The 27,736-nt window shown below is 44.0% G+C and overlaps 1 long non-coding RNA gene across 1 annotated transcript; it reads right to left on the bottom strand.

Annotated features, from left to right (window-relative positions):
• Window positions 1-23,515: 23,515 nt before the first annotated feature.
• On the bottom strand, window positions 23,516-23,899 carry LOC134935408 (uncharacterized). The gene is made up of 3 exons (XR_010180117.1): window positions 23,848-23,899; window positions 23,685-23,755; window positions 23,516-23,593 (listed from the first exon to the last, which is right to left on the bottom strand). It is a non-coding gene; the product is annotated as an uncharacterized LOC134935408 (long non-coding RNA).
• Between the last annotated feature and the right edge of the window lie 3,837 nt (window positions 23,900-27,736).

Raw genomic sequence — 27,736 nt, 5'->3', positions numbered from 1 at the left:
TGATGGCATCTCGGCTCAACACAAAGTTTTGCCGGTATTGTTCAAGAACCAGGGACCCTCAGGTGACAGCAGTGGATGCACTGACGACGCCGTGGCCTTACCAGTTGGTCTACATGTTTCCTCCGATTCAGTTGCTCCCGAGCGTGCTAAAGAGAATCAGGCATCAAAGAGTGCAGGCAATTCTAATTGCCCCAGACTGGCTCGGAGGGTGTGGTACGCGGATCTTCGAGACATGTCCGTCGAAGATCGTTGGCCTCTACCAATGAGAAGAGACCTTCTTCAGCAAGGCCATTCGTCTTCCAGGACCTACGGCAGCTTTGTTTGATGGCATGGCAGTTGATCGGAGCATCCTAGCTTGCAAAGGCCTTTCCAAAAAGGTTATTGCAACTATGGTTCAGGCCAGGAAGCCTGTGACATCAAGACACTACCATCATATATGGAGGAGATATGTTTCTTGGTTCGAGGAGCATACATATCCTTCTGCAGATTTTCACCTAGGACACTTCTTGCATTTCCTGCAGGCTGGTGACAATTCTAAATTCCTTGTCGTATAAACAACCCTTTATGAAGCTAAGAACACTGTACGCTGTTTACTTAAGAAGTACCGTAATGGTACGCTATTGGCGTAGCGATCGCTCAGCCGTAGGCGAGACGCTCAAGCGTCACGTTCGCTCACGGCCCAGTGATCACAGGACACGTTATTGGCTATGTCTAGGGGAATGATTCGCTGTAGCGTAGCGTACGCTCGAGACCACGAGGAGGTCACCAGCGATGCAGACGCTCACAACACTATACCTTTATGTTAAAACCTTATACCAATGAAATACACTGAATACCTTAATGTGAGTACAGGGTGTAAGTGCAACCTTGTGTAGCCTGACTAACTACAAAGCTGCTTGAGCGTCACCGACGCTCAAGTGAACACTTATCACTATAGAAAATACACAGATACTGGTTTAGGTTCCAAGGCCTATTAACTGTATTATGTCTAATATACTTGTAAAAGGGGATAACAGTACATATGATACACTACAATATAACAGAGACTTCCTAACCACAGAACTAAACAATAAATACAAAAAGACAATACTACACTGACCTAAATGCAATACAATACAATACTATCTAATACAATACAATACTAGCCTAGTCTAGGGGAGATATGAGAGAACAGAACAGAGAGTGAGAGAGAGAGAGGGAGAGATGAGATGAGAGAAATTGGCTCACAGGAAGACAATGATAACGGAGAGAAACTTACGCACAAAGGGTATGATCGCCTGCGCCTCGATATCCAGCTCCCGGCTATCAGCAGATAACCGTTGATGAGAGAGTGAGAGCTGGATGTGGTCGGCCTGCCTATTTATGCCCCACACACAATGCAATCTCCTGGTCCTACAATCCCATTGTCCATTGGCCGAAGGAATTCGGCCCTGTATCATAACAAAAGGTCATAGGGTGATTCATACAGGTGGGCTGTGACGATTTCCAACAGCTCAGGTGGGTGGGAAACTGGGTTTCCCGCCGCATACCTGAGTATGTGTAGTTAATAGAAATGGACATAAACTTCTTATGTCCATAACTATTCGCACGAGCGATTAATACGCTCCAAACCAACACCGGAATATTGCTAATTAAATACTCTTCCGATGGGTACCAAACACTGCTGTATGATTCCTGTTAGACCCTTCGTACGATATAAAGAGGGATTCCTCAGCTCTGGGACATTGTATTTTAACCAAACTTTCAGAATCTATCAAAGGGACCATGATCTATAAACTACATTAATTGTGAACATTTGTAACGAATGAGTCGCACGCTACGACTACATAAACTCTACCGTAAATACGCATACCGCGCCTGCGAGTGCACGTTATTGCGGGTATGCGCATCCACGGGAGAGCGCACGCACGCGCAGCGCGGACCAGTGTGCGGTGCAAATATGGCAACGTGCATTGAGACATTTTTCTGACTTTGACAGTCCACCCTTTGGCAGTCAATAATAACTGCCACAAAACATTTAAGGAGAAAAATGTAAGTCAGGGGTTAATTGATTTCCATGGTTGGGTAGGGGAGGAGAGAGGAGAAGGTGTGAAGAGGGTATGACCTAGTGAGATAGCAGAAGCATGTGTGTATGAATCCATGTTTGGGGGGTCATGTATCATCGTGCCGTACGTGTTGTAAATCAAGCTTCGAGGTATTGCGAAGTATACATTTGAATTCCTTCTTATCCTGTGGTACAGGTCTGTGGATGGGCTGTCAAACTCTACCGAGCTCATTTCGGCTGTGGTTGTAACAAAATGGGGATGCACATTTTAGTTGATGATACATGAATGGGGGAGGTATGTGGTTGCTGCTATCTGTGCCTGTATTCCCTATCGTCTATGTGTGTCGTTACCTGGGGGTTGCAGAGATGAAGATAAAGAACACTTACGAAAAATGCAATGATATTCTATGTCAGGGAAATGTACATCTGTCGTCGAAGTTGTTTTCGGTATCTGTTGAGAGTCGTCTTCTTTGCGCTGTATTGCTCCTTAGGCATGAGCAAATAGCTTTGTCTGAGCCATCAGATTTACAAAAATGTTGGGCTAGCGTGAGTTTAAAGATACTAGGGAAACTGGGGATTCATGGCAAAGTTCATCAAGTGTCCATATTTAAAGTTGTCAAATCTTCTTCTTTGGTCAATCCGTTGTCTGTATACATCTCGTCTCGTCAGCTTCCTCGTCCAAGGGGGTCTTTGTATCTGGGAGAAAAGCAGAAAAACAGGTGAAAGAAACGGACCGTATAATCGCATTTTCATCACATTCTGGTTTCTATCATTGGGTCATAAATCAAATCCAGGTTAATTACAGTTTCCTCACTCCTCAAGCTCATCACTTTTGTACTTTGTTTGCACCTCATTAAAGCCTGCCCGCATCTAAATATCAATCCAATCGATATAACGACACCCAAGATACATAGTAGAAACTTTCCAACATCCATTATGACTCCTTGAGCCCAGTCTCCTAAACCGGAGAACCAATTTCGCGGGTTCAACCATGACACCCAACCAGTCAGCTCATTACCTACAGCAGCAAGGGTGAGATTGTGTTTTCGACGAAATTCCCACTTTAGTTGGAGAATATCGTCCATCTTTTGGTCTATGACCTCTACCGGATCCTCGGTGCTATTTGTGATATACGTGCAACACTTTATGCCGTACTGTGTTGCCAATGTAACACAATATCCGCCTGTTACTGCTGTAAGATAATTAAGAACCATCCTATGCTGAACTAGTTCTGTTTTGTAAGCTTGAAGTTCTCTTCCAGTGTATCTAAACGTGTCATCATACATTTCAGTGATATTATCTAACAAATTGGCGAGTGCGGAAATGTATCTATAATTCATCACACCTCGAGCGGTGCGAGTGAAATCTAACGCTACCAGAACCTGAATCCCGGTGGATTCATGGATAAGATCAGAGGCCGGATGCTCTAACCTTTCTGACAGTTGTCTTTTAACTCGGTGCTCGTAATGAGTGTGAGTATAAGGAGCTTGGGCACCACGGTGTATGTCCTTCATTTTGTCATGTGTAACAGTCATCACTTCAGGCAATACTTTTCCAATATAACACAATCCTTCAGAGTTTGGGGCAAGCCACTTGTACGCCTTTCTCCCGCATATGAAATATGCATCATCGGGGAGAACATATGGGACGGAGAAGGACATGACCATATTACAAACCTTCCAGGTGAAATCTCCTGACCCTAATTCTTCCATCTGCCTAATGCACGTATCGGTTTGTACGATATGTGCACAGTATCCTGGTGATACCTCTCCAACTCTAGTAATCCTATTTCCTAAGGTATATCGATACCGGAAAGATTTTCCTCTACTGGCTATGTGGCGTACGAGCTCTGTATCTGTAGGCATTCTATCTGCTCTGTGTGAAAAGGTCATGGTAAGGTTGCTCCATGACACTTCCCAATTTCCCGGTTTTCTGGGATTGGAGATGTTAAAACATATGAGGGACCTATCCACATGGTATTGGTGGAGCTTCAAACTAGGAGGGCTGGAGATGTTAAACCTCCGGTCCACCGGTCTCCCACCACTTAGCTCAAGTACCTCCCCTAACGTTAAAGGAAATGGTACTAGCCCTGATTTGCTGTGACCCTGAGGTACTTGAGAGCATACCCAACAATCTGTTTGGTTTAACATGTTACCCACTAAGGAGTGATAGTCACTCAATGGATGCCGGTCCATATGGATATTAAAACTAGATTGGCATTTCTTTATGCATCCATCTTCAACCAGATTATCACAGAGCCTACAGATACAATTTTCTTCAGCTAACAATCCATCACAATTTCTTCTATCGGATCGTTTTCTGATACTCGCCTTTGCTTGTTGGTTTGGTTGATCTTGGAAAACCACGCCTCCATCATCATAATCGGAACCCATTCCAGAACCTCTTTCGACCTCTATGGTACTCTCGCCGGAACAGACTGCTCTGGTCAACATCATGGTTAACATCAAAATCCGGATCACAGTCTCTTGGGGCAAGTCCATCTTTGAGGAGGAAATAGAGAAGAATGAGAAGGGGGAAAAAGAAATTTTAAGGGAGAGGGGATGGGAAGTGGAGAAAACAATAAAAGGGAGAGGGGAGTCGACAGCTGCTTTCGGTCTTCAAGGCTCAGGTGCCGCCTCAGTCCTCCTGGAACAGACACTCTAGTGATACAACCTCTACCGTCTGTTCCTTATCACGGGACTTCTCTGGATCAGCAACCTTTTTGCAGTGGGATGAATGGACCCAAGTCTCTCTCTCAGCAACCTTCAATGCTGTGGTGCTAGTCAATAAGACCTGGTATGGTCCTTCCCATCTATCAATAAGACAACCTGAGCGTAGGAAATTTCGTATCATTACATAATCCCCAGGTTCAATGTCATGACAATTACTATCTGGTAAATCAGGAATCACCAACTTCAGATTATCATTTTGATTCCTCAACTGTTTACTCATGTTAATCAAGTATTTTACAGTTACTTCATTGTTACATTTCAAATCATCTTGAGGGTTAATCATGACATGCGGTTGTCGACCAAACAAGATTTCAAAAGGAGACAGATTAAGAGGGGACCTGGGAGTGGTTCTGATGCTATACAAAACAATGGGTAAAGCTTCTGGCCACGTCAATCCTGTCTCTGCCATTACTTTACTCAATTTATTTTTAATAGTGCTGTTCACTCTTTCGACCTTCGCACTCGCCTGTGGACGGTACGGAGTGTGCAGCTTGCTATCAATTCCCATCAACTTACACATTCCTTGAAAGACATCACCTGTAAAATGGGTACCCCTATCACTTTCAATGATTCTAGGGATACCATATCTACATACAAATTCCTGCACAATTTTCTTAGCTGTAAACATAGCGGTATTTGTAGCTGCTGGAAAAGCTTCGACCCAATTCGAGAAAACATCTATACAAACAAGTACATATTTCAAATTTCGACATGGGGGTAATTGAATGAAGTCAATTTGTATTACTTGGAAAGGGCCGCCGGCAGGTGGGATATGGGATGGTTCTGTAGGTATTGCCTTTCCAATATTCTTTCTCAGACAGGTAAGGCATGACATTGCTCTTTTACTCGCATGAGAGGAGAATCCTGGGGCGCACCAGTATGCTCTTACCAATTTGCACATCCCCTCCTTGCCTAGATGAGTCAGCCCGTGAGCTGCTTCAGCCAGACATGGAAGGTATGCCCTGGGGGCCACTGGTTTACCATGTCCATCCGTCCAGAGCCTGAGGACTCCTGGCCATATCCCTTTGCCTTCCAGACTGCTCTTTCCTGTGTGGAACACAAATTCTGCATCTCACACAACTTCTGTGTGTTGATGGTATTAAATACCATCAACTGTGTGGTGTCTGTCCGTGTGGGGGTAGCAGCTGCAAGCTTTGCGGCTTCGTCTGCTCGGCTGTTACCAAGGGATACTGGGTCTTGACTATATGTATGTGCTTTACATTTGATAACAGCCACTCTGTCGGGTTCCTGTATCGCTGTTAGAAGCCTTTTTATGTGAGCTGCATGCGCTATCGGTGTACCAGCCGCCGTCATGAAATTTCTGAGCCGCCATAGGGCTCCGAAATCATGGACTACCCCGAACGCGTATCTAGAATCGGTGTAGATATTGGCAGACTTACCCTTAGCCAATTCACATGCTCTGGTTAGGGCGACCAGTTCAGCAACCTGGGCTGAGTGAGGTGGGCCTAGCGGTTCCGCTTCTATGGTGTCTTGGTCATCTACGACTGCGTATCCAGTACACAAGTCTCCCGAGTCTGACTGTCTGTGACAACTACCATCCGTGTAGAACGTGAGTTCTGCATCTTCCAGTGGATTGTCACTGATGTCAGGCCTTGCGGTAAAATTTTGGGTCAAATATTCCATACAATCATGTGCATCTTCCTTTGCATTAAATCCTCCTTCCCCATCACTCTCACCTCCCACCCTTTGTGCCTGGCCAGGCACACCTGGGAGAAATGTCGCAGGGTTTAATGCACTGCATCTCCTTATGGTGATGTTTACGGGGGCCATTAATGCCAATTCCCATCTTGTAAACCTTGCTGATGAGACGTGTCTGGTTTGGGCAGAATTCAATAAGGCAGATACTGCATGCGGTGTATGGATTGTGAGGTTGTGGCCTAGCACGACATCTTCGCTTTTTGTCACTAGCAATGCTATCGCCGCAACGCTACGCAAGCATGTGGGGAGGGATCGCGCTACCGTGTCTAGCTGAGCGCTGTAGTATGCAATTGGCCTGCTGGCATCACCGTGTTTTTGTGTTAGTACACCTGCTGCGCACCCAGCACTTTCTGTTCCGTATAGTTCAAAGGGTTTCCCATAGTCTGGCATACCTAGTGCTGGTGCCTGCGTTAGGCACTGTTTGAGTCTCTCAAATGCTGTTTCGGATTCGTCTGTATGCGAAATCCGATCAGGTTTGTTTGAAGAGACCATTTCCTGCAAAGGTAGCGCCAATATGGAAAACCCTGGGATCCAATTACGGCAATACCCACACATTCCTAAAAACGTCCTGATCTGTTGCTGGGTTTGTGGCAGTGTCATGTCTCTAATGGCTTGGATTCTATCAGCGGTCAGGTGTCTCAGTCCTTGTGTTAGACAGTGTCCCAAGTATTTTACCTTAGCTTGGCATAATTGCAACTTGTCTTTGGAGACCTTGTGACCTGTGTCTGAAAGATGAAACAGGAGCTGTTTCGTATCCTTCAGGGATGCCTCCAATGAATCAGAACACAGTAGTAGATCATCCACGTACTGTATCAACACTGATCCACTTTCCGGTTGGAAAGACTGTAAACAATCATGCAAAGCCTGAGAAAATATACTTGGACTATCTATGAAACCTTGGGGTAACCGAGTCCACGTGTATTGGACTCCTCTGTATGTGAATGCAAACAAATATTGGCTGTCAGGGTGCAGAGGTACCGAAAAGAAAGCGGAGCAGAGGTCAATAACAGTGAAAAATTTGGCAGTGGGAGGAATTTGCATTAGGATGACAGCTGGATTAGGCACTACAGGGAACTGACTCTCAACTATTTTGTTAATCCCCCTTAGATCCTGCACTAGCCTGTAACCCCTCCCCCCACTCTTTTTAACAGGGAAGATGGGACTATTTGCTGTGCTGGACGTTCTTACTAGAATGCCCTGTTGTAGCAAGCGCTCTATTACGGGAAAAACTCCTAACTCCACCTCTGGCTTCAGAGGATACTGTGGGATTTTTGGAGCTATCCTACCATCTTTTACTTGCACAACTACTGGAGCTACATTTGCCATTAATCCAGTGTCCTGTCCATCTTTTGTCCAAAGCGACTCTGGTATCTGAGATGTCATCTCTTCTACTTGGGATGGATCCCTATTTGTCATAATGGAATGTGACATTAATTTTGATGGGGAGTCTAACACGTCTCGTACTTCCTGAGCGTGATTCTCAGGAATGTCCAAGAATACACCTTCAGGGGTACAATAAATGACGCAACCCATTTTACATAGTAAGTCTCTCCCCAGGAGATTAGTTGGTGCCGATGCAGCCAGCAAAAAGGAATGCTTGGTATGCAAAGGCCCCATTGTAATCTCGGCTGGTTTGCTAACAGGGTAGTGCTGGACTACTCCTGTTACTCCCATGGCTGGAATTGTCCTACCAGTGGTTCTCATGCCCACTGTCGAATTTATCACTGACTTGGCCGCCCCTGTGTCTACAAGAAAGTTTAAAGTTTTACCAGCCACATTGATTGCAATCTCTGGTTCGCTTCCAAGACTGGCAATCAACTTAACTGGCTGCAGATTACAGGTATGGCCACACCCCTATTGGGTATGCTGACCTCCCTGAATCCCGCTGGCAGCAACTACTTGTGAGGGAGTTAGCTGGGAACTACCAGAGGCATGCCAATCTCTGTTCGGGGGATATCTTTTTGTTTCCCCTGTATGTGGCTCAAAACTCCGCCTCTGTGGACCCTGCTCCCAATGTCGTGTGTTGTGTTGTTGTCTAGGGGGTTGAAAAGACCTTTGTACATTCTTTGTTCTACATTCTCGTGCAAAGTGTCCCGGTCTGTTACAAGAAAAACATGTTATTACACTTGCCTTACCCACAGGATTCGGTGGTACATACGCAGGCTGCCTTGTGGTCAGCGCCTGTATACTTACGGACATCAACTTATCACTTTGCGACTCCCTGTGCCTAGTGATATTTCTGTCGTGATCAATAGCAGCCTCTCTCAAGGTGGACACTGACAGACCTCGCCAACATGGCTGCGTGGTCTGTACCCTAGCTTTTAATGTTTCTTTCAAACCATCCATCAGTACAGATACTGCTACTTCTCGATGGTTTGGGTTGGTCTTAATGTCTTCTATACCAGTGTACTTTGCCATTTCTAATAGTGCCCGGTGAAAATATTCTGTTGCCGTTTCGGACTCCTTTTGCTTAATGGAAAATATTTTATTCCATTTAACAACGGCTGGGAAATACTCTTTTAGCTGTAAATTTATCCTTTTTACATTATCCTTGTTGTACACGTCTGTAAGCGGTACATCTTTATCCAATGCACAATCAGCTAAAAACTGAGTTGCATCAACATTGGAAGGTAAACAAGCTCTTAGCAGTATCTGCCAATCCTTGTTGTTGGGTTCTACCGTGTTACCTAAATCCCTGATGTATTTTTGGCTGGCAACTAAATCCTTCCTGGGGTCAGGAAATTCGGACACTATTGTTCTTAATTCCATTCTGGAAAATGGAGTGTACATGGCAATGTTCCTTATGGGAGTGGCTCCAGACACATCTGTTTTTCCATTGGGAACTGCTATTACCCTTACAGGAGCAATTCTAACAGCCTCTTCCTGTGTAGATTCTACTGCTTGTTGTGGTACAATTGTTTCAGTGTAGTGCATGGTGCCGTACTTACCCGTTGACACGACCTCACCTATCCCTCCGCTAGGGGCTTTCACTAATCTCGTGGGTGTCGCTGTGCCTACTGTGGTCTCTGCTATGGTGGCCGCAAGAGAGAGAGCTGAAATTGTTGCTGAATCGTCTTCTTGATCACACTCCTGAGGAAGGTTCAAAACAGGGTACATCTTGCACGGGTTAATACTTGCATGAGTTATTTGGTTAACATCATTAACATTTACAGTGCTACTAAGAGTTTGTATTTTACAACCCAGTGCGTTTCTCTCCGCAATCAACTTCTCTCCTGCAATGTATGGTGGAGGAGGAGCTGTGGCAATCAACTTCCTGACTGCCCCAGATCCCGCCGCCAGAGCCAAACCTCTCTGTATCTCACCTTCCTGGTGCCATAACTGTAAACAATCATGATGTTGAATTCGTCTCTTTGTTGATTTTACGAGACATATCCTCCTCCTTAAATTTTGTAACACTTCTGGACTAAAGCTACCTATTCTTGGGAATTTGTCCCTGTCTTGTACAGTCATTCTCTCCCATTCATCACATAAAGATTCGGTGTGAATTCCATATTTTTCACACATTACATATCGTGCCGACCCAACTGGTCGGTTCACAGAATCAACCTGAACCAGGGTTGATCGCCCCCTACCTGAGCAACTGGCCCCCATAGTCTGCAGGTGTTGCTTAGTCCTCCTTGGATCTCTGTATCAAGGTTTTCAGCAAGCCTTTTCAGACAACCAAATTACTCCACAGTAGGCCGGCGGTGGCGGTTTACCGAGTACCCCACTCACTCGCCCACCTCGACCAATACGACCTGATCACACCGACGTGGTGCTGGCGTACTCGATACAGGGCCCCTATGGAACCTTCAGTTTACTGGAACATATGAGGGTTACCCGCAGGACACTTACTCTTTCCAGTAAAGGTGGGGTTGTTAGATAGTTCCTGAGTGACCAGCGAACTTCCCTTCCAAAAATAAAAAATTACACAAATCACGTCAGAATGTACAAATAGCGTTTGTGACCACTTTACTCTAATGGTATTAGGTCAGATCACTAACTACTGCACACAATTACGTGCGGTCCAATCGTTCAGTACACGAGCACTACTTGTCATGTACTGAAAGACCAATGGAATCGATGTTTCCGGCCGCGATTCCTTCAGCAAGAGCGATATGGCCTATATGGGTTCTGCACCAACACCCCAGGCGTTGTGCCACTGGACTTTTATAGCGGACCTTTTACCTTACGACCTCCTGGTCTTGTTCCCTTATGACCTCCTGGTCTTGTTCCCTTATGACCTCCTGGTCTTGTTACCTTATGGTCCGCTATACTCTAATGCTCAAATATTATTTAACCAGGGATGCCTCCCTAGCCACCGTATATGTCACTTACACGTATGTCCCTTGACGAGTACCCGGCTTTCCTTTTGGTTCCACCTTAAAGTTATATAAACTTTTGTATACAAAACACACTCACTCAACACATGTACACTTTGTTTCTATATCTATTTCTGCGCAGAAATTGTCTTTAGGCCAAAAGTGTTACCAATTAGGAGCAGGATCTGTTAAACTAAATTTCAGATTTTCCAAAAATAGATTTGCGTTATTTACCGCTTCGCGTTATCTACCGCTGTGCGTTAATTATCGCCTTTGCGTTACTTCACTTTATCACAACTTGAGCTACGTGGGCGTAACCGGACGCTACGTTGCGTAATGAACGCTGCGTGCGTCTGCCTTTTGGATTGCGTACGCTAGTCTTTGTTAGCGACACGTGTACGCAATGCAAAGGATCCACCGTAACACAATATATTTTTATCAATGTAAATGATCCCTGATCATCTACCGCAATCCACACTGACTGCCTTGTATCTCAGACAAACCGTGTGTTTGTTCTATACTTTAACTATTACCTCTACTATGAAATAACAGCAAATCTCCTTTTAGCACTTTCTATCAACTATAAAATTTGGCAAACAGGAATAGTGATATACGAAAAATGAAATACACAAGTGAAAAGAAATGCAGGTATGTATGCGTACGCAAGACAAAAGAAAAATAAGCAGTTTTTAAAAAGACACAAGCGTTTTGTTCTTACTTCCGGTTACCGGGTTCCTTCAGCACTCTTTATCTAAGCGAAGCAGACGCTTATCCCGCCAGCACTATGAGACAATCTCCCACCCTTTGCTGGGGGATAATGTCTGCTGATCTACCTAGTGCAGATGTGAGAAGTATAGGACGAGCCCGCAATTGACAATTCTAAATTCCTTGTCGTATAAACAACCCTTTATGAAGCTAAGAACACTGTACGCTGTTTACTTAAGAAGTACCGTAATGGTACGCTATTGGCGTAGCGATCGCTCAGCCGTAGGCGAGACGCTCAAGCGTCACGTTCGCTCACGGCCCAGTGATCACAGGACACGTTATTGGCTATGTCTAGGGGAATGATTCGCTGTAGCGTAGCGTACGCTCGAGACCACGAGGAGGTCACCAGCGATGCAGACGCTCACAACACTATACCTTTATGTTAAAACCTTATACCAATGAAATACACTGAATACCTTAATGTGAGTACAGGGTGTAAGTGCAACCTTGTGTAGCCTGACTAACTACAAAGCTGCTTGAGCGTCACCGACGCTCAAGTGAACACTTATCACTATAGAAAATACACAGATACTGGTTTAGGTTCCAAGGCCTATTAACTGTATTATGTCTAATATACTTGTAAAAGGGGATAACAGTACATATGATACACTACAATATAACAGAGACTTCCTAACCACAGAACTAAACAATAAATACAAAAAGACAATACTACACTGACCTAAATGCAATACAATACAATACTATCTAATACAATACAATACTAGCCTAGTCTAGGGGAGATATGAGAGAACAGAACAGAGAGTGAGAGAGAGAGAGGGAGAGATGAGATGAGAGAAATTGGCTCACAGGAAGACAATGATAACGGAGAGAAACTTACGCACAAAGGGTATGATCGCCTGCGCCTCGATATCCAGCTCCCGGCTATCAGCAGATAACCGTTGATGAGAGAGTGAGAGCTGGATGTGGTCGGCCTGCCTATTTATGCCCCACACACAATGCAATCTCCTGGTCCTACAATCCCATTGTCCATTGGCCGAAGGAATTCGGCCCTGTATCATAACAAAAGGTCATAGGGTGATTCATACAGGTGGGCTGTGACGATTTCCAACAGCTCAGGTGGGTGGGAAACTGGGTTTCCCGCCGCATACCTGAGTATGTGTAGTTAATAGAAATGGACATAAACTTCTTATGTCCATAACTATTCGCACGAGCGATTAATACGCTCCAAACCAACACCGGAATATTGCTAATTAAATACTCTTCCGATGGGTACCAAACACTGCTGTATGATTCCTGTTAGACCCTTCGTACGATATAAAGAGGGATTCCTCAGCTCTGGGACATTGTATTTTAACCAAACTTTCAGAATCTATCAAAGGGACCATGATCTATAAACTACATTAATTGTGAACATTTGTAACGAATGAGTCGCACGCTACGACTACATAAACTCTACCGTAAATACGCATACCGCGCCTGCGAGTGCACGTTATTGCGGGTATGCGCATCCACGGGAGAGCGCACGCACGCGCAGCGCGGACCAGTGTGCGGTGCAAATATGGCAACGTGCATTGAGACATTTTTCTGACTTTGACACTGGAGTGGATATGGACCTACGTCTGGGCTCCCTTAAGGTCTAAATTTCGTCCCTCTCTATTTTCTTCCAGAAGAAGTTGGCAGTGTTGCCAGAAGTTCAGACCTTCTTGCAAGGGGTACTTCACATACAGCCTCCCTTTGTGCCACCAACGGCACCCTGGGATTTGAATGTGGTATTGGATTTTCTACAGTCCTCCTGGTTTGAACCGTTGATGGTAGAAGACAAGTACCTCACGTGGAAGACGGTAATGTTACTGGCCCTGGCTTCTGCTAGGCGTGTCTCTGAATTAGGGGCCTTCTCGTGTAAACCATAAACTTGGTCTTTTATGAAGACAGAGCAGAGCTCTGGACTAGGCAGCAGCTTCTGCCGAAGGTTGTCTCTGCATTCCACTTGAACCAACCTATAGTGGTCCTGTCAAGTTCTGGCACTTCTGCTCCTCCGGATGCATTGGATGCTGGGCGAGCCTTGAAGATCTATATTAAGAGGATGGCTCGGATCAGAACGACGGATTCCCTGTTTGTGCTCTATGATGCGCAGAAAAAGGGTTACCCTGCTTCTAAGCAGTCCATTACTTGTTGGCTTAGACTGACTATCCAACAGGCCTATGTGTCAGCAGCCTTACCTGTTCCACAGTCTCTGAAGGCCCACTCTACAAGATCTCCGCACATTCTGGAAGCTTTGGGACGTCCCCATCGTACTAAGTGACCCTAACATCCCTTATGGATGCTAGAGAAAATAGGATTTTAATTACCTACCGGTAAATCCTTTTCTCGTAGTCCATAAGGGATACTGGGTGCCTGCCTCAGTGCGTTGACTTTTCTGCAGGTTTTTCTTATATACAAGTTTACCTGTTCAGCTGTTGCTGTTTTGTTGCCAGTCATTGCTGGTCGGTTTATGTGGTGGCGTGCTGGTGCGTGAATCTCACCACTCATTGTTTGTTATGTTCCTTCTCTCCAGTATGTCCATTCTCCTTCGGGCACAGTTTTACCTAGACTGGCTGTGGGAGGGGGCATAGAGGGGAGAAGCCAGCACACCCAGTTGAAGAAATTTTAAAGTGCACCGGCTCCTTTGGACCCCATCTATACCCCATCGTACTAAGTGACCCAAGTATCCCTTATGGATTATGAGAGAAAAGGATTTACTGGTAGGTAATTAAAACCCTATTTCTCTTACGTCTTAGAGGATGCTGGGATCCACATTAGTACAATGGGGTATAGATGGGTCCACTAGGAGCCATATAGATGGGTCCACTAGGACTTGCACTTTAAGAGTTTGAGAGTGTGGGCTGGCTCCTCCCTCTCTGCCCCTCCTACCAGACTCAGTTTAGAAAATGTGCCCGGAGGAGCCGGACACAGCTAGGGGAGCTCCATAGGAGGAGTTTAGTTTTTTTGTTTTTTTTTAGAGTTTAGGCACAGGGAGGCTGCTGGTAACAGCCTCCCTACTTCGAGGGACTAAGGGGGAAGGGAGTAGTGTCCGCCCTGCGGGGTCTGAGCCACTATTTCCGCTGACAGGACACTGAGCTCCTGAGGGGATAGAACGTTCGCCGCCACAGGGGATCACTCACCCCAGCAGCATGCCACCACCCCTGTACAGAGCCATAAGACTTCAGTGGCGAGTTAGTCACCGGCCCCCCTGGCAAGTGGGGAGCCGGTGTGAAGATGACGGCAACAGGGTAGGGAGCGCAGTACTAACTGCGCTCCGGGGCTCAACGGTACATGGTGTGGCGTTGTGAGGGGCGCCCTGAGCCAGCACCTACACCCTACACTGTCCAACAAGCCTGTCAGGGTCCCAGCATCGATGCCAGCACAATTCCTCAGGCCAGTATAAACTACAGGAGCGCGCTAAGCAGCGCCATGAAAGGGGGCGGAGCTTCTCAGAGCGGACCCAGCAGTGTTCAGCGCCATCTTCCTGCCTGCAGAAGCGCTGACAGGGAGAGATGTCCCTCCAAGTCAACTCCAGCTATCTTGTACGATACCAGGCGGTTGTAGAAGGGAGGAGGAGGCTGTGTAAAGTCTGTAGTCTATTAAGGTACACAGACAACGCTGGTAATGTCATTAGTTCTACCTTAAAAAGCGCTGTGTGTGAGTTGGCTCCAATCTCTGTGGCATTCTTGGGGGGAAACTGTCTGACATTTGTGTGTGTGTGTGTGTGTGTGTGTGTGTGTGTGTGTGCACACACACTATCTCACATAGCCATGTCTAGGGACTTTGTGTCATATGCTGCAGAAGATGTTTCCTCTCAGGAGAGATCCATTCCATGTACACAGGATTGTAATGCTTTGTCTCAGATCCCTATTGTTGAAGCTAATACTGAGAATGAAACTCAGGTGTTGAAGAAGTCTAGGGCAGTTTGGTCAGGCTCTGTCCCTATTCCTGCAAAATCCCCAAGCTTGTTCCCACAGAAAACGTGCACTTGACCAAATTATGCAAGATGACACGGATACCGATTCTGATACTTCAGATGGTGATGGGGACGTACTGAGGGGGACGGCATCCCTTGCAAAGGGGGGTGCAGCTCATTATGAGGCCATTAGAAATGTGTTAAACATTAATGACACTACACCTGAGCAGGTTGAGGAGGCTTACTTCACTGATAATAAGGAAGCCCGCTAACCTTTCCCGTGTCTAAAGAAATAAGCGCTAAATTTTAAAAATCCTGGGGACACCCGGAGAAAAAAATTCCAGATCCCAAAAAGAGTTCTGGTTGCTTTTCCCTACCCTGAGAAAGATAGGAAAAAATAGGAAAACCCACCAATTGTTGACGCATCTGTCTCCAGACTGTCTAAAAAGGTGGTTTTACCTGTCCCTGGTGCTACCGCCTTGAAAGAACCGGCTGGTCGTAAGATTGACACTACGCTCAAATCCATATACACTGCTTCAGGAGTGGCCTTAAGGCCCACTATTGCCTGTGCATGGATTTCTAAAGCCATAGTAAAGTGGTGGCACATTACTAGAGGATTTGGATGCAATGGAGAGTAGTGACATTGAATTGTTTTTACGTAACATACAGGATTCTGCGGGGTTCATGATGGAATCCATGAAAGACCTGGGTATGCTGACTGCACGGATATCCTCCATGTCGGTATCAGCTCACAGGGGACTCTGGCTACGCCACTGATCTGCAGACGCGGAATCCAGAAGAAGTGTGGAGAACCTACCCTACACAGGTCAGGCTCTATTTGGGGAAGCATTGGATGCGTGTATTTCCACGACAACCACGGGTAAGTCACCTTTCCTTCCCTCTGCTACTCCTACGAAGACACCTGTTTTCTTCAGCTGTGCAGCAGTCCTTTCGGACCGCTAAGACAAAAAAGCCCAAGCCTTCTACCACTTTCTTTAGAGATGGTCGGGTAAAATCCAAAAAGCCTGCACCCGCAGGCTCCAAGGACCAGAGACCTGCTTCTGGTTCCTCATAAATCCTCAGCATGATGGTGGACCTCAAAGCCTGGAGGACGGGCTGGTGGGTGCGAGACCCAGACGTTTCAGCCTCGTCTGGGTGTCGTCCGGCCTGGATTCAGGATATTGTGTCCCAGGGGTACAGACTGCAGTTTCAAGAACTCCTGCCTCACCGATTCTTCAAATCAGGCTTGCCAGCTTTGCTGACAGACAGGGCTATCCTACAGGAAGCCATCCTAAAATTGGAAAAGTCACAGGTCACTGTCCCAGTTCCACCTCATATGCAAAACAAGGGTTATTATTCATACCTTTTTGTGGTACTGAAACTGGATGGTTCGGTCAGACCAATTTTGAACTTGAAATCGTTGAACCCTTACCTGAGGGTGTTCAAATTCAAAATGGAGTCTCAGATCAGTGATTTCAGGTCCGGAGGAGGGAGAATTTCTTGTATCCCTGGATATCAAGGATGCATACCTCCACATTCTGATTTGGCTGCCGCACCAGACTTATCTCTGAATTGCACTGTTGGACAGTCACTATCAATTTTAGGCACTGCCATTCGGCCTCTCCACAGCACCGAGGGTGTTCACCAAGGTGATGGCAGAGATGATGGTTCTCCTCCGCAGACAGGGTGAACATAATCCCAAATCTGGACGATCTGCTGATAAAGGTATCGTCCAGGGAGAAGTTGTTGCAGTCCATTGTTCTCATGACTCATATCAGGGAACACGGTTGGATCCTGAACCTTCCAAAATCACATTTGGAGCCGACCAGGAGGTTGTCTTTTCTGGGAATGATCCTCGAGACGGAAGTGCAAAGGGTGCTTCTACCGGAGGAGAAAGCATTGGTGATACAAACAATAGTCCGAGATGTCCTGAAGCCAGTCCGGGTTTCAGTTCATCAGTGCATTCGCCTTCTGGAGAAGATGGTGGCCTCTTTCGAAGCTCTACAGTACAGAAGGTTTTATGTTCGGACCTTCCAACTGGATCTCCTGGACAAGTGGTCAGGATCTCATCTACACATGCGCCAGAGGAGACGTCTGTCGCCAAAAAGCCAGGATTTCACTCCTCTGGTGGCTACAACTACCTCACCTTCTGGAGGGCCGCAGGTTCAGGCTTCAGGACTGGATCCTTCTAACCACGGATGAGAGTCTCCGGGGCTGGGGCGCGGTCACTCAGGGGGTAACCTTCCAAGGAAGATGGTCAAGCCTGGAATCCAGCCTTCCAATAAACATCCTGGAACTAAGAGCTGTCTACAACAGTCTTCTCCAAGCGGTCCATCTTCTGTGAGATCGAGCAATTCAGGTGCAGTCAGACAATGTAACGACAGTGGCTTACATAAACCGACAGGGCGGAACGAAGAGCAGAACTACAATGTCAGAGGTAACAAAAATCATCCTCTGGGCAGAAAAACACGCGTTGATGCTGTCAGCAATCTTCATTCCGGGAGCAGACACTGGGAAGCGGACTTCCTCAGCAGACACGATCTCCATCCAGGAGAGTGGGGACTCCATCCGGAGGTGTTCACGGAGGTAACAGATCTTTGGGGTGTACCTCAAATAGACATGATGGCCTCTAGTCTCAACAAGAAGCTTTGGTAGTATTGTTCTATGTCGAGGGACCCACAAGCCGTAGCGGTGGATGCCCTAGTGACTCCGTGGGTGTTCCAGTTGGTGTACGTGTTTCCTCCACTTCCACTCATTCCAAGAGTTCTAAAACTCATAAGGAGAACAAGAGTTCAGGCAATCCTCATTGCTCCGGACTGGCCAAGAAGTGCTTGGTATGCGGATTTTCTGGATCTACTGCTAGAAGAGCCGAGGCCTATTCCTCTTCAGAAGGACCTGCTGCAGCAGGGGCCGTTCGCTTATTAAGACTTACCTCGGCTATGTTTGACGGCATGGAGGTTGAACGCTATATATTAGCTTGGAAGGGCATTCCGAACAAGGTTATTCCTACCCTGATTGTTATGTTCTCTGTACTTGGAACCCAGGAGATAGGGTGGCAGCAGAAGAGTTCCAAGTACAGATGTGTGAAGCTGTGACAGAACTGGGGTACGCAGCAATACCTAACGGAAAACCCCGACTCCGTTGTCCTTCTCTAGTGGTCAGTTAACGCCTGCAAGACTTTGGTTTCTTGGGCCCACGGCAGCCGCATTTGAACGGGCGGATTAGGCCCGAACTCCGATGCCCCCCGGTCTTAGTTGGTGACAAGGCGATAACTGAGACAGAGAGAGAACAAGGGGAAAACTAAGACAGACACAAAAGCGATAGGGGGAACACAAAAATAATAAACTAATTTATGTGTGGCGCGGCCGCCAAGAAAATCTGTAACCAAAGTAACGCTGCCCAAATGCCAAATACGAATCAGTCGTAGTTCGGCAAGGACAACCATGCGAAAGTCTCTGCCAAAATGACTGGACCAGAAACAGATAACGAGAACACGGCTTCAGCCGTAAGGTGCGGCAGAGCCGCTACTCACGACACCGCGGAAGGTGTGCGCAGGAAACGACCGGGACCCCGAGACTACGGACACCAGACCACTCCACTGGAAGACAAACTCAGAGAACAACAGGGAACTATCCCTCAGACCGTACTCTGGAAACAGGACACAGGATACTGGAGTACACAAGCTGGAAGACAGGCTCCACTGGAAGCTGCTGACAGTGACCAGGAACAGGCTCGCAGGAAGCTAACCAAGAACTGGAACATACAGGTATAATAACGAACTTCTCTCACCAGCGCTGGACTGCAGGGTTACTGGGTAATAAGGGAAGCACGTTCCAATCAGGATGGCTGGAAGCCAGGCACAAGGTAATGGCCAAAATACTGGCAGGTGAGTTTACACAGACAAGAGCCAGACTGCAGTATACAGACTCACCACATAATGACCAAATATCTGACAGGTGAGGCCTAACACATAGAAAACAGGCTGCAGTTACACAGACTCACCACTGGCGTCCAACAAGAGTCTTCTAAACAAGTACAGGAGAAATCCTGGCATGCAAACAGAACTATAACATAAAATTAATGAACAGAAAGCAAACAGGAATGAACCACTGCTTGTGGTTCATAACAGTACTCCCTCCCTCCCTAAGGATGGACTCCGGGCACCCCATAAAAGCCAAGGGGAACAGAAGTATGACACAAAATACATAACCAAAATGCAAAACAGGAATGAGCCACTGCCATGGCTCATAAGTGTACCCCCCTCCCCCCCCACCTTGAGGAGGGGTCATAGGACCCCAAAATTCAGGTTTTCCAAAACAAAGGATACATTAAAAAAAACTGACACAGTGGTATAAACAGACAATGGCAAGAAAACAGAAACAAGCTGTGGCAACAGCTTGTAACACTGATACAGGCTAGGAAAGGAGTAACATCTAAACATTACCATCGTATTTGAAAAAAAATATGTCTCTTGGTGTGAGTCCAAGAAGCTTCCTACGGTGGAGGTTCAACTGGGACGGTTTCTTAAAGTGGTGTTGCAGTTCCTCCAATCGGATTGGTTCGAGCCCCTACAGGAGGTTGAGGTCAAGTTTCTCACATGGAAGGCTGTCACTTTGTTGGCCTTAGCTTCTGCTAGACGTGTGTCGGAGTTGGGGGCTTTGTCTTGTAAGAGCCCCTACTTGATCATAGAGCTGAGCTCCAGACACGTCAGCAGTTCCTTCCGAAGGTTGTGTCGGCATTTCATATCAACCAACCTATTGTGGTGCCAGTGGCTACTGACTCCTCAATTTCAGCAAAGTCCTTGGGTGTTGTAAGGGCTCTAAAAATCTATGTGAAGAGGACTGCTCGTCACAGAAAATCGGAGTCTCTGCTTGTCCTGTATGATCCCAAGAAACTTGCCTGTCCTGCTTCTAAGCAGACTATATCTCGCTGGATCAGGATCACTATCCAGCATGCGTATTCTACTGCAGGATTGCCGTGTCCTACGTCTGTTAAAGCCCACTCTACTCGTAAGGTGGGTTCTTCCTGGGCGGCTGCCCGGGGTGTCTCGGCTTTACAACTTTGCAGAGCGGCTACTTGGTCTGGGTCGAACACGTTTGCTAAGTTTTACAGGTTCGATACTTTGACCAAACTTCAGGTCCTCAGGGGCCAATCAGTTCTGCAGGAGCCTCCGCACTCTCCCTTGCGTTCTAGGATCTTTGGTACATCCCCATGGTACTAATGTGGACCCCAGCATCCTCTAGGACGTAAGAGAAAATAGGATTTTTATTACCTACCGGTAAATCCTTTTCTCGTAGTCCGTAGAGGATGCTGGGCGCCCGCCCAGCGCCTCGTGATCCTGCAGTGGCTACTTAGTTCAGTACTGCTTAGTTCTTGTTTAAGTACTGTTTTGTTACTTGGTTAAGTAATATTGTTCAGCCGTTGCTGATGTTTCAAGCTGGTTAGCTTGGTTTGCCTTGTGTGTGAGCTGGTGTGAATCTCTCCACTATCTGTGTAAAATCCTTCTCTCGAAGTGGTCTGTCTCCTCGGGCACAATTTCAAGACTGAGTCTGGTAGGAGGGGCATAGAGGGAGGAGCCAGCCCACACTCTCAAACTCTTAAAGTCCCAGTGGCTCCTAGTGGACCCATCTATATGGCTCCTAGTGGACCAGTCTATACCCCATGGAACTAATGTGGACCCCAGCATCCTCTACGGACTACCAGAAAAGGATATACCAGTAGGTAATTAAAATCCTATTTTTTAGGTCTCTAGTTGCAACCAGCTAATAATAAGAAAGATCAATTACATACTTGTCAAGGCAATTTCTGTTTACTTTTCCAGAAAGAAATTTAGGAAGTTGGATCAACTTTGTCTCCTCCCTCTACAACCTCGTCATGGGCATTTTCCATGTAAACGAACGCTTGAAAAGTGGATGATGAATGGAATTTTGCAGGCTTACAAGAGGAATGGATTTGAGTTGCAGAAAATTCTGAGGGCATATTTTACAAAGGCAGTGGTGACCTGATTATACAGGGCTCAGGTTTAAGCAAACAAACTACGTAATGCAGCAGCTGGTTATCTCATATTATACCGATATTGGGGCATATGTATCATAATCTACTAATGAGAAGTTGTAAATAGAAACCAATCAGCTTCTAGCTTTCATTTATCTAGTACCATCTATAAAATGACAGAATCTGGTTGCTATAGGCAGTTTTCTCACTTGTCCTTGAAGGTTTGACAGATCAACCCCATTATCAGTAGGATGCAGAGTTGTCTGCTAATTGTCAATGTGGGATGAAAATCCAATTAATGCAAAATTCAAACCTTGTTCTTTTTCCTCTGCCCTACTACTGTTGATTTATGCTTAATTATATATATATATATATATATATATATATATATATATAAAATGATGTCCGGCACTCCCACAAATAGCGGTCACCTGTAAAGTTGCTCCGGTGCCCTCCTCGCGGACACTGCGGTCCGTGCACATACAGCAGTAAAACAAACGGCGGCACTCAGGAGATGATGAAGTAGTGAAACAGAGCGGTGCTTTATCTACGTTTCGGGGTACATAGCCCCGTCATCAGGACACACACGTGTGTGCCGCCGTTTGTTTTACACTAATATATATATATATATTATATATATATATATATATATATATATATAATGGTTTTTGGTGCCCGGCACTCCTGGTCCTTGGCGGCAATTGCCTGGGTGCCCTCCGCTCCAAATCAGGTAACACTAAGACAAATAGCAGCGTCACTCCAGGACTTTGAAAATTTTTTTGTGTATTTAATGAATCACTATTCCAACGTTTCGGGGTCCGTAACCCCTTTGTCAAGGTGTGAAACATTCATTCACACCTTGACAAAGGGGTTACGGACCCCGAAACGTTGGAATAGTGATTCATTAAATACACAAAAAAAATTTCTAAGTCCTGGAGTGACGCTGCTATTTGTCTTAGTATATATATATATATATATATATATATATATATATAAAATAGTACCCTTATCTTGCGCCAAACTCAAAGCAGCACAACGGGAGAGATCTCTGTTGAAAGATCTCTAAAGAATACAAGATACAAACAAAATTCCCAAGTGCGCTATATGGGATCGTCTTTACGGTAATTTTTCCAATGTTGTTTCCATAGGTGTAAGTTGGATATTGGAGAAAGTTTGTGACCGGGAACCTGTAACGGACACCCCTCACCAAATGGTCACCCAAACAAGAGGCCCAAGGCCAATTAATAAAAGATTATTTTAATAACATTAATTTGAACAAATGCAATTTTTACATAGTTCATCATGTAATGAGTATACAGATAGTAAATATAAATGTCAGTAAAAAAGACAACCACTGCGTTTGTTGAATAATTTGAACTCTAGATACTCCCTCACCTTTTTAAGGTGTGCGCTCACAAGGGAGTATCTTCACAAACTAAGTAGGAAACTTCTGACTGACAAACCCAACGCGTTTCGTCTTATCGACTTCATCAGGGGTAACTTGTTTGGGGATGAAAAATATGAAAAATTGGTTTTAAAATTTATGAAAAAATTATTTTCAAAGGACTGATGTCCAGAATTTATGAAGAATGGTATATAGATGGTATGAGAAATTGAAAAAGTAAGGTGAGTACCTACCAAATATAGATGAGAGGTTTACTTGTCATAAGGGAGTTTAAATGTAGAAAATCACAACCTAAAATTGTGGATAGAGTATATATTTAATAGATGTGTTTAACCTACTTGATTTATTCTTACTTAAGTAGCTATAAAGTGTAGTGATTAATTCTAAAGATATAGGAGCATACCTTAAATATAAGGATAGTAAAATCTCCTATATTAGCTCCTGGAGGGGGCTTATTATAGATGGAAATTTCCACAGGCTGCCTAATGGTGGGGGGGGGGGGGGGGGGGGGGGAATATGAAGGGTCCGAGGACCATATTGCAGAAATGTATAATGAAATACATAGTGTATTACGTTTTATTATATAGTGAAGACAAGAAAATGAAAAACATACCTTAAAAATTAAAAGAACTCTAGGGAGTTCCTTATAAAAACTATTGATTGAAGTTCTTTTTAAAGATACTGGCAGTTATACATCCATATTTTGGTGGACTGCTTAAAAAAAGGAAAAATTCACATTTGTATCAAAATATCAGAAAAAAGCCCTATGTTATTGATTCTGATCTTTAGCAATGACCAGACATACCTATGGAGAATATCCAGATCTTATAATCAGAATTATTTCAGATTCGGGTGTTTACCCATAAAAATATAATTCTAAAGAAATAAAAATTTTAATGAATGTTAATAAAAGGTGTGTCAGTCAGTCGTTTGTGTGTCACACATAAGTTACAAATAAATATACATACCAAAAAGTATAAAGCGGATTTGACAATCACAATGCAATGCAACTTCCTCAGTAAAGCTCTCAGAACGGATCTTACAAAAAAATAGAAATATTGCCACCAATTAAAGGGAACACAGTTCTAGCAGTACCAACTTCAGTACAATTTCTACTTTTAACAGTAAAAGAGAATTCCAAATAAAGGTCACTTAAAGCTTCCAAGAAGCAGATGCAGATAATATTAAGAAACATTGTCACTGGTTAAAGTGAACACAGTTCTGATGGTATCAATATCATTTATATTTTACTTTCAAAGATCAATATCGCTTATATTTTAAACATCATATTGACAATAAGAATACATCCATAGTGATTAATTGAAGCCTTCAGAAATACAACAGATACAGACAATAAAAAATAGTGTGTGGACTCGCCCTGGAGAGTTTTGGCTGTGCATGGAAGTGGCAGAATGAGACAGTGATTGTTGCTGCTGCTATTTAAGCTGCTTTCACACTTGCATCACTTCCTTTAATTAGGGGCAGCTTAGAACTTGACTGTGATTGCTGCAGCTGCTATTTAAGCTGCTTTCACACTTGCATCACTTTCTTTAATTAGGGGCAGCTTAGAACTTAACTAACTTAAAAATAAAAGTTTATATTTCATTTATATCGATATATTTAATTTATATTTATATCTCCTAATATGTGGCTCGGCCAGAGTTGAAATAAAACTTATGGTAGATGGTTTAAAGGCTTAATAGCATTCGCAGATAACCCACACCTGACTGGAAACGCATACTTTCGGTATGCGTTCCAGCATGCGTTCCAGCCTGCTATTGGTTGTGTAGCTATTTTAACATTAATTGTGTCAGGGAGGATGGTATCGTTTCACAGAGCGGTATCCATGGTAACTGGGGACACACTGGCAACTCGGAACATACTGGCCGTGCCTCCCCTTGTGTGTGTAGCGTATCGCAAGCCCGTGTCACAAGCCCGTGACGCGACCCAGGGTCTCCCCCCTTGACGCGTCACAGACCAGCCTTTCTGACGCGCATCACATCATCCCATATGACCAGCCGCGTCCACACAACTCCAGTGGGAGCCGCGTCTAGAGCCTCTCTTGACGCGTATCGCGTCATCCCACGTGACTAGCCGCGTCTATCAAAACTCCAGTGGGAGGTTCAATTAGATTATTCTCACTTCACTGGCCGGGCGTGGCGAGCCCTTAGTGTGTCACTCCAGGCTTTATCCGCCCAACTCCAAAACGGGGCGTGTTTGGTACATCTTGTCTTATTGACAGTCAAGTTTTAAGCTGCCCCTAATTAAAGGAAGTGATGCAAATGTGGAAGCAGCTTAAATAGCAGCTGCAGCAATCACTGTCTCATTCTGCCACTTCCATGCACAGCCAAAACTCTCCAGGGTGAGTCCACACACTATTTTTTATTGTCTGCATCTGTTGTATTTCTGAAGGTTTCAATTAATCACTAGGGATGTATTCTTATTGTCAATGTGATGTTTAAAATATAAACGATATTGATCTTTGAAAGTAAAATATAAATGATATTGATACCATCAGAACTGTGTTCACTTTAACCAGTGACAATGTTTCTTAATATTATCTGCTTCTTGGAAGCTTTAAGTGACCTTTATTTGGAATTCTCTTTTACTGTTAAAAGTAGAAATTGTACTGAAGTTGGTACTGCTAGAACTGTGTTCCCTTTAATTGGTGGCAATATTTCTATTTTTTTTGTAAGATCCGTTCTGTGAGCTTTACTGAGGAAGTTGCATTGCATTGTGATTGTCAAATCAGCTTTATACTTTTTGTTATGTATATTTATTTGTAACTTATGTGTGACACACAAACGACTGACTGACACACCTTTTATTAACATTCATTAAAATTTTTATTTCTTTAGAATTATATTTTTATGGGTAAACACCCGAATCTGAAATAATTCTGATTATAAGATCTGGATATTCTCCATAGGTATATCTGGTCATTGCTAAAGATCAGAATCAATAACATAGGGATTTTTTCTGATATTTTGATACAATTGTGAATTTTTCCTTTTATTTAAGCAGTCCACCAAAATATGGATGTATAACTGCCATTATCTATAAAAAGAACTTCAATCAATAGTTTTTATAAGGAACTCCCTAAATAGAGTTCTTTTAATTATTTTTAAGGTATGTTTTCATTTTCTTGTCTTCACTATATAATAAAATGTAATACACTATGTATTTTGTTATACATTTCTGCAATATGGTCATCAGACCCTTCATAATTCCCCCCCCCCCCCATTAGGCAGCCTGTGGAAATTTCCATCTATAATAAGTCCCCTCCAGGAGCTAATATAGGAGATTTTACTATCCTTATATTTAAGGTATGCTCCTATATCTTTAGAATTAATCACTACACTTTATAGCTACTTAAGTAAGAATAAATCAAGTAGGTTAAACACATCTATTAAACATATACTCTATCCACAATTTTAGGTTGTGATTTTCTACATTTAAACTCACTTATGACAAGTAAACCTCTCATCTATATTTGGTAGGTACTCACCTTACTTTTTCAATTTCTCATACCATCTATATACCATTCTTCATAAATTCTGGACATCAGTCCTTTGAAAATAATTTTTTCATAAATTTTAAAACAATTTTTTCATATTTTTCATCCCCAAACAAGTTACCCCTGATGAAGTCAATAAGATGAAACGCGTTGGGTTTGTCAGTCAGAAGTTTCCTACTTAGTTTGTGAAGATACTCCCTTGTGAGCTCACACCTTAAAAAGGTGAGGGAGTATCTAGAGTTCAAATTATTCAACAAACGCAGTGGTTGTCTTTTTTACTGACATTTATATTTACTATCTGTATACTCATTACATGATGAACTATGTAAAAATTGCATTTGTTTAAATTAATGTTATTAAAATCTTTTATTAATTGGCCTTGGGCCTCTTGTTTGGGTGACCATTTGGTGAGGGGTGTCCGTTACAGGTTCCCGGTCACAAACTTTCTCCAAAATCCAACTTACACCTATGGAAACAACATTGGAATAATTACCGTAAAGACGTTCCTATATAGCGCACTCAGGAATTTTGTATGTATGTATGTATATATATATATATATATAAACAATTCTATATTTAGAAATATATGTGTGTATTCATAAAGGTGCTCAAAATGTAAAGTATGTTTCTTAATGAATTTTCCAGTCAATCCTCAGTCTTGATCCTTTATTTCTTTGATGTTTTATGCTCCCATTTCTTAAAATGTCACTGGTAATTAGACCATCCCATACATATGCAGTCATTACTATTGTCAAATCCTTCCTGGATATTTTTTCTCCCTGTGGATACCAGCCAAAAATAGAAAGAAGTGGTATATAGTTTAATACCAAATAGCATATACATACAGTAATATTTCACAAAATGGATACAACTGGATTCCTACCAAATTAAATGTGTGATTAAGGCATCAAAATCGTTGGTGATATAGTGTACTGTCAATCCCTCAGCATCCCCCTGATGCTCAGAATTTAGCAGACAGCTCCTTGTCAAACTTGTTTCTACCATAAAATGGTCTTTTTTTGCAATCCAAATTTTGATCCGATTGTCTGGGCGTTATCGTTCACGCAACGCAAGCCAGGCATCGGTAATGACGTCATAATGTCAACTCCCTTTTCATCCCCATAAGGGAGGTTTATTACATTTCTAGTTACATAGTTTTCCTATTTCCCACCTGAAGAATACCTATGTTAAGTTTCAGCTTCCTAATGTATTGGGAAGTAAGATAATTAGTGATCAGTCAGTAAGTGATTGAGTAAGGACTTTCGCATATTTCACAATAAATTTGAATGTTTCTCTAAGATTAGTTAGTGCATTAACATTTTAAAAAGTGGTTGCCTAAA

Source organism: Pseudophryne corroboree, chromosome 6, assembly GCF_028390025.1.
Source record: "Pseudophryne corroboree isolate aPseCor3 chromosome 6, aPseCor3.hap2, whole genome shotgun sequence".
Lineage (NCBI taxonomy): Eukaryota > Metazoa > Chordata > Amphibia > Anura > Myobatrachidae > Pseudophryne > Pseudophryne corroboree.
This window is presented reverse-complemented; position numbering and strand designations above follow the sequence as displayed.